The sequence below is a fragment of the Bacillus rossius genome, chromosome 10 (assembly GCF_032445375.1).
Source record: "Bacillus rossius redtenbacheri isolate Brsri chromosome 10, Brsri_v3, whole genome shotgun sequence".
Classification (NCBI taxonomy): Eukaryota; Metazoa; Arthropoda; class Insecta; order Phasmatodea; family Bacillidae; genus Bacillus; species Bacillus rossius.
This window is the reverse complement of record NC_086337.1, coordinates 2,862,191-2,874,252: the sequence shown is the minus strand read 5'-3', so window position 1 is coordinate 2,874,252 and position 12,062 is coordinate 2,862,191. Positions and strand designations below refer to the sequence as shown.

The following is a 12,062-nucleotide window of genomic DNA, read 5'->3' as shown; positions in this document are numbered from 1 at the left end:
CTCGCCCTGAGGCGCCTACTGAAGTCGCCGCGGTTGATGGATGCTGTTCCTCGGTGAGCGAGTGGCCGGCTGCTCTGCCGTGCTGGTGTGCCGGCGTGTTGGTGTGAGACTTGTCCCGCCTGCCTGGAGCCGTGATGCATGCCGCATGCGAGCCTGTACGATGGCAATGGCACCTGGAAGCCCTCGTCCCCTGTCAGCATGCAACCCGCTCGACAGGGGAGCGAGGTGAAGAGTCGACCCTGCCAGGCGCCATCGGCGTCAGCTGTTGCGGGGACGCCTGCTTCGGTTACGTACGGAATTGGGTCTGTCTGTCAACGTACGAGCTTGCTACAAATTGTAACAAAAAAATTAACTTTCCTGGGACGTCCCTCAAGATCAAGAAAAGTCTTCAGTGCTGAAGATGCTCCCTTTGGTCGTTGTACTAGACCTATGTAATCCTTCAAGAATCTTTGGCCATTATATACGGCGTGTAAACTTTGTATGTTTAGACTTAGACTGACAGTTGAAATTGTGTTCGTCATGAAAATAAACATTATTATTACATTACAGTAACATTATGAAGATGGAGAAGATGGAAAAGGGCGGCGGGTACCGTGGTTTAAGGGCAGGGGAGTTGTAGAGATTTGAAATGCGCGCGTCATCGCGGGCCTCCGGCACTCCGCTCCCCTCATCCTTCTCCCTCCTTTCCCCCCCCTCCTAGTGTTTGTTCAATTTGTACTCGTTCCTCCACCCTTTCAATATGCGCATGCGCACGCTGCGGCACGAGTTTATAAAATCTGCTGCAGACATGATGAGGGCCTTCTTCTACTGGTAGCCTTTGTGAGGCTTGGTTGTCAGCAGTAGCTGACCAGTTGTTAATTTCACTAGCATGTAGTCCGAGAGCTTCGACTTAGTCTTCGTGCGTGTGCGACCTCAGGGGAGAAATGTAAGTTGAATCGAGTCGTCAGTGAGGCGGTGGCCCTCACCCTAATGTAGAATCAGTTATGTTCAAATTTGTTCTGTCTAAATTCCTTTTCGGCTGCCACCATCAAAAATTGTTTGGATTTCTGCTTTAAATTTAATTTAACTTAACTTGCGTTTTTCTGTTTGTAACTGTCTCCCCCTGAGACGTCGTCGCACGTATTTGTTTGTTAATGCTTTTTAAAGAATAATGTAACTTCTTTCTTTCGTGTACCTGCACGTTGCAGTAGTTTTGTAAATGTAACTTTTTTTGTAATATAACTTCGGACAAGGAAATTATGTCCCTTTTTGACGATCATTGATTGGATCGTTCACTGTGTAGCCGGCTTACCCATGCAGATTATAATTGTCAACTAACTCGTTTTGTCAGAAATGTTAACGTAATATTTATTGTGTATTAATATTGAATTTGTTCTTGCTTTTTGTATTTAACTTTGCATTGGTTAAACGTAACTGTATCTGAATATTAACGTAATAGTAATTATGAATTAATATTGAAGTTGTTCATGCTTTTTGTATTCAACGTTGTCAGAAATGTTGACGTTATATTAATTTTGAATTAATATTGAATTTGAATAAAATGTCTGTGTACCTGAAACCTTTCACCTTGATTACCCAACTGCTCCAATCACGTAATCTGCAGTCCTAGCCAGGCTCTGGTCTTCCTTCAATCCCTAATAGGCCCCCACCTATTACAAATTTTATCGTTGTGTAACTGTTTAATAATTTTTTTTAATAATCTGTGACAGCCATTGAAAACAAAAAAGTAATATTCTTACATCGCTGTTTTTCCATAATAAAATAATATAATTTTAAATACACTTTTTTTAATATAAAGGCGTTCCTGAGAAAGTATACAAACAAGAAAATTTTTTCAAATTTTTTTTATCTTATTGCATTATTGTGTTATTACTTTCCAAAGATTTTAAAAATCATTTTGTGGCTTGTCTATACATTTTCAATCTCAAAAACAATTTTTTTTTAATATAAACAAAAAATCTTTTTGAAGAAATTTTTGAGATAGTGTTTTTTAAAAATTTTGAGAAAATCGTATGTTTTCTGAGATATTATGTAAAATGAATCCTGAACATTTTAGAGTGTGATCTCTGAGATCAGGAGTTTTAGTAAAACCTCAGAGGTTATGTTCAAGTAATACTGGATTGTAATTCTTGATTTGGTGTTTCTACATGTACTTAAATAAGAGTAGGTTCTGAGTTGTAAATCCAGAGGGTGTGAATCGTCAAATGTCGTGAACTTGGGCGCCACCGTATGGTAGCCTTGACTCTGTAAAAGATTATGACATTGAAATAATTGAACAATTAAAAGAGAGTTCAATGCTACTATAGACAGAAATTGACAAGGTCGGGGGATTCTGTAGTATTTATAACGTACTTTTAGTGGGCGCCACCGTGTCTAGGGGGCACGGACCCGGCGAGAAGACTCTGTCTCAGGCGTGACGTAGCCCGTGTGGAGGCGTGACTCGTTTCCCCCTTTCGCAATTACCTTAACCACGCAGTGGGATCTCAGGGCGCCCCACACGCCGACAAACAACACTCGAAGCACGCAAACACAATGTCTCTATGAAAACGCCTTCCTCGGAGAGCCGGAACGGAGCGTCTCTCTTCAGCTGGCGACGGGAAGCGACTGCGCGAGCAATGGCCGCAGAGGTAGCGTGGTGAAGAGGGGGAGGGGGTGTTTGGCGCCAAGCGCCCTGAACAGTTACCCTGTCTCCCGTCGTGCCGCGGACGTGGTTAGTGATTGAAATGCATAAAAATTACAATAAATTTTAATATAAAAACATATGGCACTTGGGGAACAAAACAAAAGATTGCACAGTATTATTATATCTTGGGGAGCGAAGCACTGATTCTACAGCGCCCTCTTGCGGCGGCGCGCTATTTAAAACGCGTCAGCCGGGAAGATTAACAGGAGGGGAGGGAGGTGGTGGTACATCGGGCTCAGATGGGCGTAGTGATGGGTAGTGGAAAGTTTCCAGTCGGAAATTTCCTGCCGAAAACTTTCAAAAATGGAAAATTTACAGACCTCATGGAAACTTTGAAAAAAAGTGGAAACATTGGGAAACATTGAATTTTTTTTAGCTGTAATTCAATATTCTTACATTTGTTATGCAATCATTGCAGATTTAATAAGAGCTTAGTTAGCATATTAATTTATCCATATCGACCATATCAGTAAAGAGTATAATATTCTCCCTGAATGCTTTTATTATGGAAAACCATGCTGGTAAAATTTCTGTTAAAATTTTCTTGTGTGTTTACCTTGTAATTTTATGCGAGACAAATGTGGGATTGAATTTCACTTTTGGGTACTTCAAACTTTATATCAATTTCAAATCACACACTAGTTCTCATGTTTCCACTCTTCTTCCAGGAAGATAAGATAAAGTGCTTTGAGCATTTGCCATATATGGTATATTGTTTCTGTTCTCACACTTCTAGTCTTCTCCCAATTTAACCCATTTTGTACATATTACTGCTAGACAGTCAGTCCTGTTGTGCTTGCTACACGAGATGCATTGTGCTAGTATAGCTGGTTTTGAGGCTGAATTTTATAAGTGTTATCTGGTTATTGAAAAATGGGCAAGATTAAAGGTGATATTTGGAGTTATTTTTCCGAAAAATCAGTTCAAGGAAAAATCAAAGTGTTCTGTGTATTTTGTGATGTGTCATACTTCAGAAACAGTACAAGAATGGTAAGGCACATTAAAAAGTGTCCAAAATGTCCATTGACTATCAAATCCAAGTTTCTGGGAAGTGAAAAACAAGAAAAAGAACTTTCAAATGGAACTACATGTCCTGAAGTGTGCAATACTGCTGGTCCAAGTTCATCAGTAAACTTAAGTGAAAATATGGCTCAGATTTACAGTGAAACACAAAATTCACCATCATCTTTACAACTTGAAGTCTCAAGTGCTTCAGAATGTGCAGGAACTAGTGCCAGTACTAATACAACTAGGCCAATATGGTCTAACTCACACAGAGTAAATTCAACAATGTTTTCTTTTCTCGACCATATGACTCCAACAGCTAAGGTAAGTGTCACTTTAATACAGGCTTGTCTTGTGCCTAGTCGTTATGCTTAATTTACTAATGTTTTAACATAATCTTAACTTGATATGTTTAAGATGCATCATTAGTAATGCAGAACTAATTTTAAAAAATTAGTATTTTATGTTTGTTTTAGCTTGTGAACCAGTTAGGTATAACATGTTTTGTAAATATAAATTAAAAATTAAATCAGTGATAGGTATATAAGTGACTGAAAAATTCCTTTAAAAGAAAAGGAAACTGTAACATGTCTTCCATATAAACCTTAAATTTTTTTAAATAGTACAACTAATTCAAGTAATGGAATCTTTTGTTTTGCAGGACAAAGCCAATGAGTTGCTGGCTAAAGCTATGTTAGTGAAGCACCTTTATCAATGGTTGAGCATCCACTGTGGCAAGAATTCTTTAAGTTAATTCGCCCCGCGTACAGTCTGCCAACAATAATTCAGTTTCAACAACCCTTCTTGATTCAGAGTTTGCAAAAACTCAAAATAGAATTAAAGGAATAATAGCTGATGCAAGAAACCTTGCTCTGCAGTGCGATGGCTGGAGCAATCTGAGGTAAGGCAGAATTCACAGAACCAAAAAACATATCTAAAGAAAAATTCATGTAACCATGATCTTGAGAATTAACATATTTTCCTTGACTCAATGTCTACTTAATCAGAGAAATCTGTGTATATTACAAAGCTAATAGTCACTTTCAGTCTTTAATCAATTTTTTAACCAACTATTAACACATTTAACTTTGTTTTATAAAAGGCACCAACTTGTTTATATAAATCTGCACTTTCTGTTTTTGTCTAAGGCAGTAAAGATTCAAAATTGAGAATTTTAAAATTTTGGTTACATAAGATATTCACTTTTATAAGTCTTCTTACAATATGTCCAAATCAGTGTGCCATGCCACACACAAAGTACATTATTGTAGCATGTTATGAATTTTATAAGAAGGTGTTGCAGTAGTGTATCAAACCATGCCACAAATAACCAAACCTCACAATAAAACTGTTTTATAGTAAAAAAAAAAACCTCTTGCAAAAATTGAATTAGGGACAAAAATTATGTTAAAGAAAATGAAAATATAGAGAGGTTAATGATATTATAAATAACATAATTAAAAAATTATTACACAAATAACACAAAACTCTTTTAAATCTAACATTGTATTTGGTAACGAAAAAAAATGGTGTGAGTTTGCAGGAAAAGCGTGCTGTTATTGTTCATGCAGGTTGTATGGCTGTCTGTCTAGAGTAAAGTTTGAGGTTTTTGGCAGTTACACCGCACGCCAATACACCATCAATGATGTATTTAAAGTAATTAACACATTTGTAGTAAGATTACTGCTTTTTTTTTAGCTTGTCTTGACAGTCAACTGCAAAACACTTATTTATAGTGGCTATATATTGACACAATCTGCCTAAAACTGGGAACATTACAACAGACATACTGTAATAATGTGAATGTGTTAAGGAGGAATATATTGCCTTAATATTAACTGCTTTTGAATTACAATAATTTTAACACTAATTCAATTTTATTTATTTTCAGGAATGAAAGCATTTTGAATTTCATCAACACACCACAGCCAGTGTTTGTAGACTCTATTAATACCAAAGACAACCGTCATACTGGAGAATACATCGCTGGTGAAATGAAAACAATTTTGATGAAATATGATCCAAGAAAGTTCTTAGTGGTTATTGGTGATAATGCTCCCAACATGAAGAAAGCAGGTGAACTGGTAGAAAATGAATTTCCACATATTGTGTCCATTGGATGTATAGCACATACACTACATCTTTTATGCAATGATATTGTGAAGTGTGAGTCAGTTTCTAATTGTTTCAAAAGAGTAGTTGACATCATTAAAACAATCAAACAGTCTCATATTTTAACTTCAGTACTTTCTGAAATTAATGAGACAAAAGGTAACAAAACTACCCTTCACTTGCCTGTTGTAACCCGTTGGGGAAGTTTCTTACATTGCTTAGACAGTATGATGAATAACAGAGTAAGTTTACAGACCTTAGCAGTAAGCGAAAAAGTTGGTAATGCAATTTCAAAAGACATTAAAACCAACATTTTGGATGATGATGTGTTTTGGGTAAGAATTGAAAAATTGACTAACCTGTTACGGCCAGTTGTTTCCTGGATTTCAAGGTTAGAATCAGATAAACTCAATATTCATAACACACATGGAGCTTTAGCTGAAATTGAAGATGCTTTAAAAGTGTCACTTCCAGAATCCCCACTTTCAAAGAGCGACGAGAAAATTGTACTAATGAAAATGGAAACCAGGAAAGATTTTGCTTTGAAACCTATCCATCTGGCTGCCTCTTCACAAGGCCATACACTTAAACCTGATGAACAGTTGAGTGCTGTTGAGTATATATGCAAAATTTCAACCGATATGGAACACATTGAAGAAGGTATAGTTTTAACAGAGTTAGCTCAGTACCGAAGTAGAGAAGGTATGTGGGCCAAAGAATTTCTTTGGATGGCGCTTGAAAAAGGTAAAATTGAACCCTGTACTTGGTGGAAAGGTCTGTGTGGTCATACACAGCTGTCAAAAGTAGCAAACAGAATCTTAGGTATGCCAGTAACCTCTGCTGCTACAGAGAGGTCTTTCAGTACACAAACAAAACTAAGAAACCGCTTGACCACTGAAAGAGCAGGTAAAATATCATTCATTGCCCACAACTGGAAATTGTGTCACCACATCCTGGAGGACATTGAAAAATTGGAAAGGAAAGATTCTATTACTGTCATTGTGGAAGACAAATGTGAGAAAGTACAGCAGAAGAAAAAACTACCACAGTGTGTTTTAAAAGAAGACAGTGCATCTTGTTCTAACAATGAAACAGAAGAGGAAGAAAACCCGTGATTTCAGTTATGAGGACAATGATGATTTCATTGGTTTCTAAGACCCAATATGACTTAATGTTGAAATTAATTTAGAACAGCACCCACAGTAAATTCTACATCGCTAACGAAAGATATTTTAATGTCCTCTTAATACTGCAACTATGAATATTGTATTTTACAATATGAAAATTTCATACAGTAGAGACAGTCACATGTCTAATTCTCTGAAATGGTTATTTATAAACCAACATCAAAGTTTCCTAAAATTTCCTATGTTTTTCGGTTTTTGGAAAGTTTCCACGAAAATTTCCAGGAAAATTTCCGATAGATAAAATTTTGGACATTTACCCATCCCTAGATGGGCGTAACCCTGGACGACGTCAAAGTGTTAAAATGAAGATTTTAACAACACTTCCAAAAAAATTAAACTCTAAAAAAAATTTTAAGTGGAATTTGGAGTCTCAAACTTTATAGCAAGAAAAGCAAAAAAGCTACTGGCTGTAAAAGCTGTAATGTCATCGGCAGATGCCTGGTAAAAAAGACTCCGTTTCTGTCAACGTAAAATAAAATTTATACATGTTCAGAAGTTCTTAATTATGTGTACTATGTGCTATCTAAGCAGCATTTCCCTGACCAAAAATTTTGATTCACAAACTGTTGTGAGCTTCGCCCAAAGCATTGTGTTCTTCCGGGGTTCACCGTGTGTGTAAATGATGACCCAGTGCAAACTACCTGAATTGGCAAACGGCACACTCCTGATTAAAACATACAAAGATGTAACAAACAATATAATTTTCAAATCCCCAACTGCTAAATGTGTTATTCCTCAGATTGTGTTGCTTGTCCAGAAAGTGATGTTTTGAAGACCAAGTTCAAATAAGCTTTTTAGTTAAATAGTTTAGAGAATGTTACTTTCAAACTGTGGATGCACATTGATAGCAAATGTGTCCCGCAAACTGTTACAAAATCCACAGAAGAGTTTTTAGATTATTTTTTCCAGAGTTTGCCAAAACTTTGAAGGCACTCTTTCAATGCATTTCAACAGTCTTCCTACTTACGACATTTGAAAGAAACCCTTCCTTAAAACCAATGAATTGTTCTTTGCAATTTTGCAGAAAATTATTAAGTAATCTGTACTACAAGATGCTGCCAGGGCTTCCACTGGAACAACTCATCCATTTGTCATGTACTAGGTATGTCGCTGAGGTAAACAAGACTTTAGTTATTATTTCTGACTGTATGGTGGATTATACAGTTGTCCATTTATTTCAAAGGCTCATGATTGATTTTCTTAAATGTAAAATTTTCAATAAAATAGAAAAGATAATTTATTTTTCAGATGGAGCAGCATCGCAGTACAAAAATAAATCAAACTTTCTAAATCTACGTAATTGTGAGAAATATTTTGGCATGAAGGCTGAATGAAACTTCTTTGCATTGTAACATGGAAAAAATGTGTGTGACGGTGTTGGAGGAACCGTAAAGAAAGATTAGCTGCATTGGCCAGTTTGCGAATGAACAACTGTATGACTGGGCCAATGGCAACATAGTAAACATGAAGTTTGTGCATGCTACTAACGAACAGCATGAGACAGAAGAAAGAATCGTGAAGAGCAGACTTGAAACAGGAAAAAACAATAAGAGGCACTCAAAAGTTTCACTGTTACATTCCACAAGTTGAAACTAGGATCCTGGTTAGAAACCACTCTCAGAAGAATCGAGTGTAGTCTGAGTCTGAGGACACAGTTGAATGGCATTGTTGGCATGTTACACGCAGATACTCAGAGAAGTGGTGGCAAGGTCGTGCTAGCGACACATGGCCCTTCTTCATTCAAACACCCCCAGTTTCCAGATACATTAACTGTTCATACAAGGGAGGTGTTGGCAACAGTTGATCCTACAACAGCTACACGAAGAGTGTATTGATTAAGACATGATGAAACCAACATGGCCAATAAGAAATTATTTATTAAATTAAACAAAAAATAAAGTATTATTTTTTAATAAATAGCCTATATTTAAAAATCCTTACTAAAAAAGCTTTTTAATTTAAAAGGTAAAACATTAAGGGTTATCTTTCCTTCTTTTACATTTTTGATAATCTATATACCTAAGTGGATTCACAACACAGAACCTACTCTTATTTACATGTAGAAACACCAAATCAAGAATTACAATCCAGTGTTACTTGAACATAACCTCTGAGGTTTACTGTAACTGCTGATTGAACTGAGATCACACTCTAAAATCTTCAGGATTCATTTTACATAGTATCTCAGAAAAAATAAGATTTTCTAAAAAAATTTAAAAAACACTATCTCAAAGATTTCTTCAAAAAGATTTTTATTTTGATATTAAAAAAGAACTGTTTTCACCGAACATAGACAAGTAGCATATCAAATTAAACCTTGTAAGTTTGCTTTAAACTGAGGGGTCTAACAGCTCTCTACGTCTTATTCAACTTGAGATATTTGAGATTGAAAATGTATAGGTGAGCCACAAAATATTTATTTTTTCAAAACTTTGAACATTAATTACACAAAAATGCTATGAGATAAAAAAGTTTTGAAAATATTTTCTTATTTGTATAATTATGGAGAATGATTCCTGTAATTTTCATAAAAACTTAAAATGGTCGGGTTGAGTGACTGATTACGTAGGTACTATAGCACATAACAAGGTCACTGCTAAAAGAAATACCTGTCAAGGTTTGACGCTTGTGTTTGGACGCATTAGTAACGAATCAAGTAATTTTCTTTTTAATTATTATTTACGTTCCATTGTCTCACAATATTTAAATCAAAAACATACATGTTCTTAAGTATGGAAAACCACAGTATCAGCAACACACATTAAAGTACAACATGATGGCCGCTTCACTGCAAAGGCTAGGTATCTAATGTAACCTGCATACAGTAATTTCTCAGAAACCAGTCTTAATATAGTACGTTGAAAGATCCTGGACATAAAAATATTGCAATACAAACAATGTTTAGATTTAAAAATAATCCCTTCAGATTTTTAGTTGATCTTTTAATATGATTATAATTTATTGTTAAATCACAATTTTTGTTAAATTCATGTTCTTTAAAACAGCAAGCATCATGTACCAAACAATTAATGTATTCAGGATCATGCCATTAGGATCAAGGGAGAGACTTGGATATGCGATACGGAACTTTTACCGTAAGTTGTTGTGATCCTTGTAGTGGCTCATCACCGCTGATTGGCTGGTTGTGGCATTTGTGGTCTTTAAGTCTTTGATTTTATTATATGCAAATGGCATTCCATGACTTGCTGTGGGGCCTGATTAATACTTATTACTGCATGATTCTAGAATTTTCTGTTTTAAATATTTAACTTAACATCTAACAGACGCCTTAATTCCGTACTATGAAACTAAGTTTTGTTAACCACTGAATCTTGTAACAACACAGTAAAAGTTTACTTACAAATCCACTTGGCTAATTTCTTATGTAGAACTGCATCAAAACTTTCACATCATTCAACGACTTTGCTACACAAAATGTTACTCCAATCCTCGATTCTTTTCGCCTGACATGAAGCCATACATAATGCTGAACCTTCAAAATGTAACAGCAGAAGTCAAATTTTATAAACAAACACCAAAGTATGGCAAACCAATCAGCTGAACTGTTTTTTTTTTTTTATTATTTTTTACGTTGACCACGTTCCTTCTTCTAATCCTAGCAGTAGAGGCAACTGACGGGATTTTTTTATTTAAGATTGCGTTCGCGTGGACTTTACCCTTTGATTCTTTTGAGCTCAGAATCCAAAAAGCCAACATTTAAATGAATACAGCGCTGAATTGAAATGATTCGTAAAGAGAAGCATGCAGTTGCTATGGCACTACCCAGTCTTAATGTTGTATTAAATTTGCGTTTCGTAGATATTGAGTATGGAATGTTTTGTAATTTAAAATTTAATAGTGCCTTTGCTTTGTTTATGTTGCATCGTTGCCCAAAGTTAGTCGTATGGATTTCAGCACACTTGTACATTTTATGCATGTTAGCAAAGTTGGCAGCATGATTTATTTATTTATAAGCCTCCATTTCTCCAGGCAGCCTGAAGGGGAGTTGTTAATACAAAACACATAGGACACTCACATACAGAACTCAAATTCAGTACAGCGGATATTTTGTCATGGTGCTACCAGCAAATCATATACAGTAGCAATTAATATACAGTTTTGATACATTAAATTATATAACATATATTAAAAAATAAAAACAAAAGTGGGACTTATATACATATATAGATAGATACAAGACAAGACAAGACAGATACAAGTCATAAATAGTCAATGTTTACAGGGCATTTAATATACAAAACAGATACAATAACTATATTTGCAGAGCATTTAATATAATCACTTTTCAAAAAATATGAATCACCCATCTAAAAACTCTTTAACAGAGTAGAACGCTTCATTAGTTAAATACTCTTTTAATTCCTTTTTAAATTTCTTATCATTTCTAGTATTTATCATCTGTCTTGGAAGTTTGTTAATTAATTTTATGCCACAATAGTACGGGCCTTGTGCAAATATATTGGTTCTATGCCCTACTATCTGTAACTTATTTTGACCCCTGGTATTATATTCATGTATATCACTATTTTGTTTAAAATTTATATGTTGAGTTACAAACAATATGGTATGATATATGTACAAGGAGGGGAGTGTAAGAAAGTTTAGCTCCTTGAAGAGAGGTTTGCAATGGTACTTTTTATTTTTACCTTTTATTATTCTTAGTATTTTTTTTTTGAAGGCGAAATAATTTAATTGCTTTACTTGAGTTTCCCCAAAAAATAATACCATACTCAAGGATAGATTGAACGTTTGAGAAATATAGAGCTCGGACAGCTTGAGTCGAACAAATATTTTTAATGGTTTGCATAGCATAACACATAGTGCTTAATTTTTTAGAAATAGTGTTTATGTGCACATTCCAGGATAGATTCTTATCAATTACTAAACCAAGAAATTTTATTTCATTTTTAATTTCCAATTTTCTGTTTCCAATAGGCTTAATTTCGTCTTCCAGAATTAAATGTTTTGACCGTGAAAATTTCATTATAGTGGATTTAGAAATGTTGAGGACAAGTTTATTTTTTTGGAACCATTTATTGAGTTCACTTATCACT

At 35.2% G+C, this 12,062-nt stretch overlaps 1 protein-coding gene across 1 annotated transcript in view; it reads right to left on the bottom strand.

Moving 5' to 3' along the window:
- LOC134535718 (uncharacterized) overlaps positions 1-10,656 on the bottom strand; it is a 32,568-nt gene extending 21,912 nt beyond the window's left edge. Inside the window, exon 1 of the mRNA XM_063374926.1 lies at positions 10,349-10,656. The gene's annotated coding sequence lies outside the window, so the exon portion shown is untranslated. The remainder of the gene's footprint in view (positions 1-10,348) is intronic.
- Positions 10,657-12,062: the final 1,406 nt, after the last annotated feature.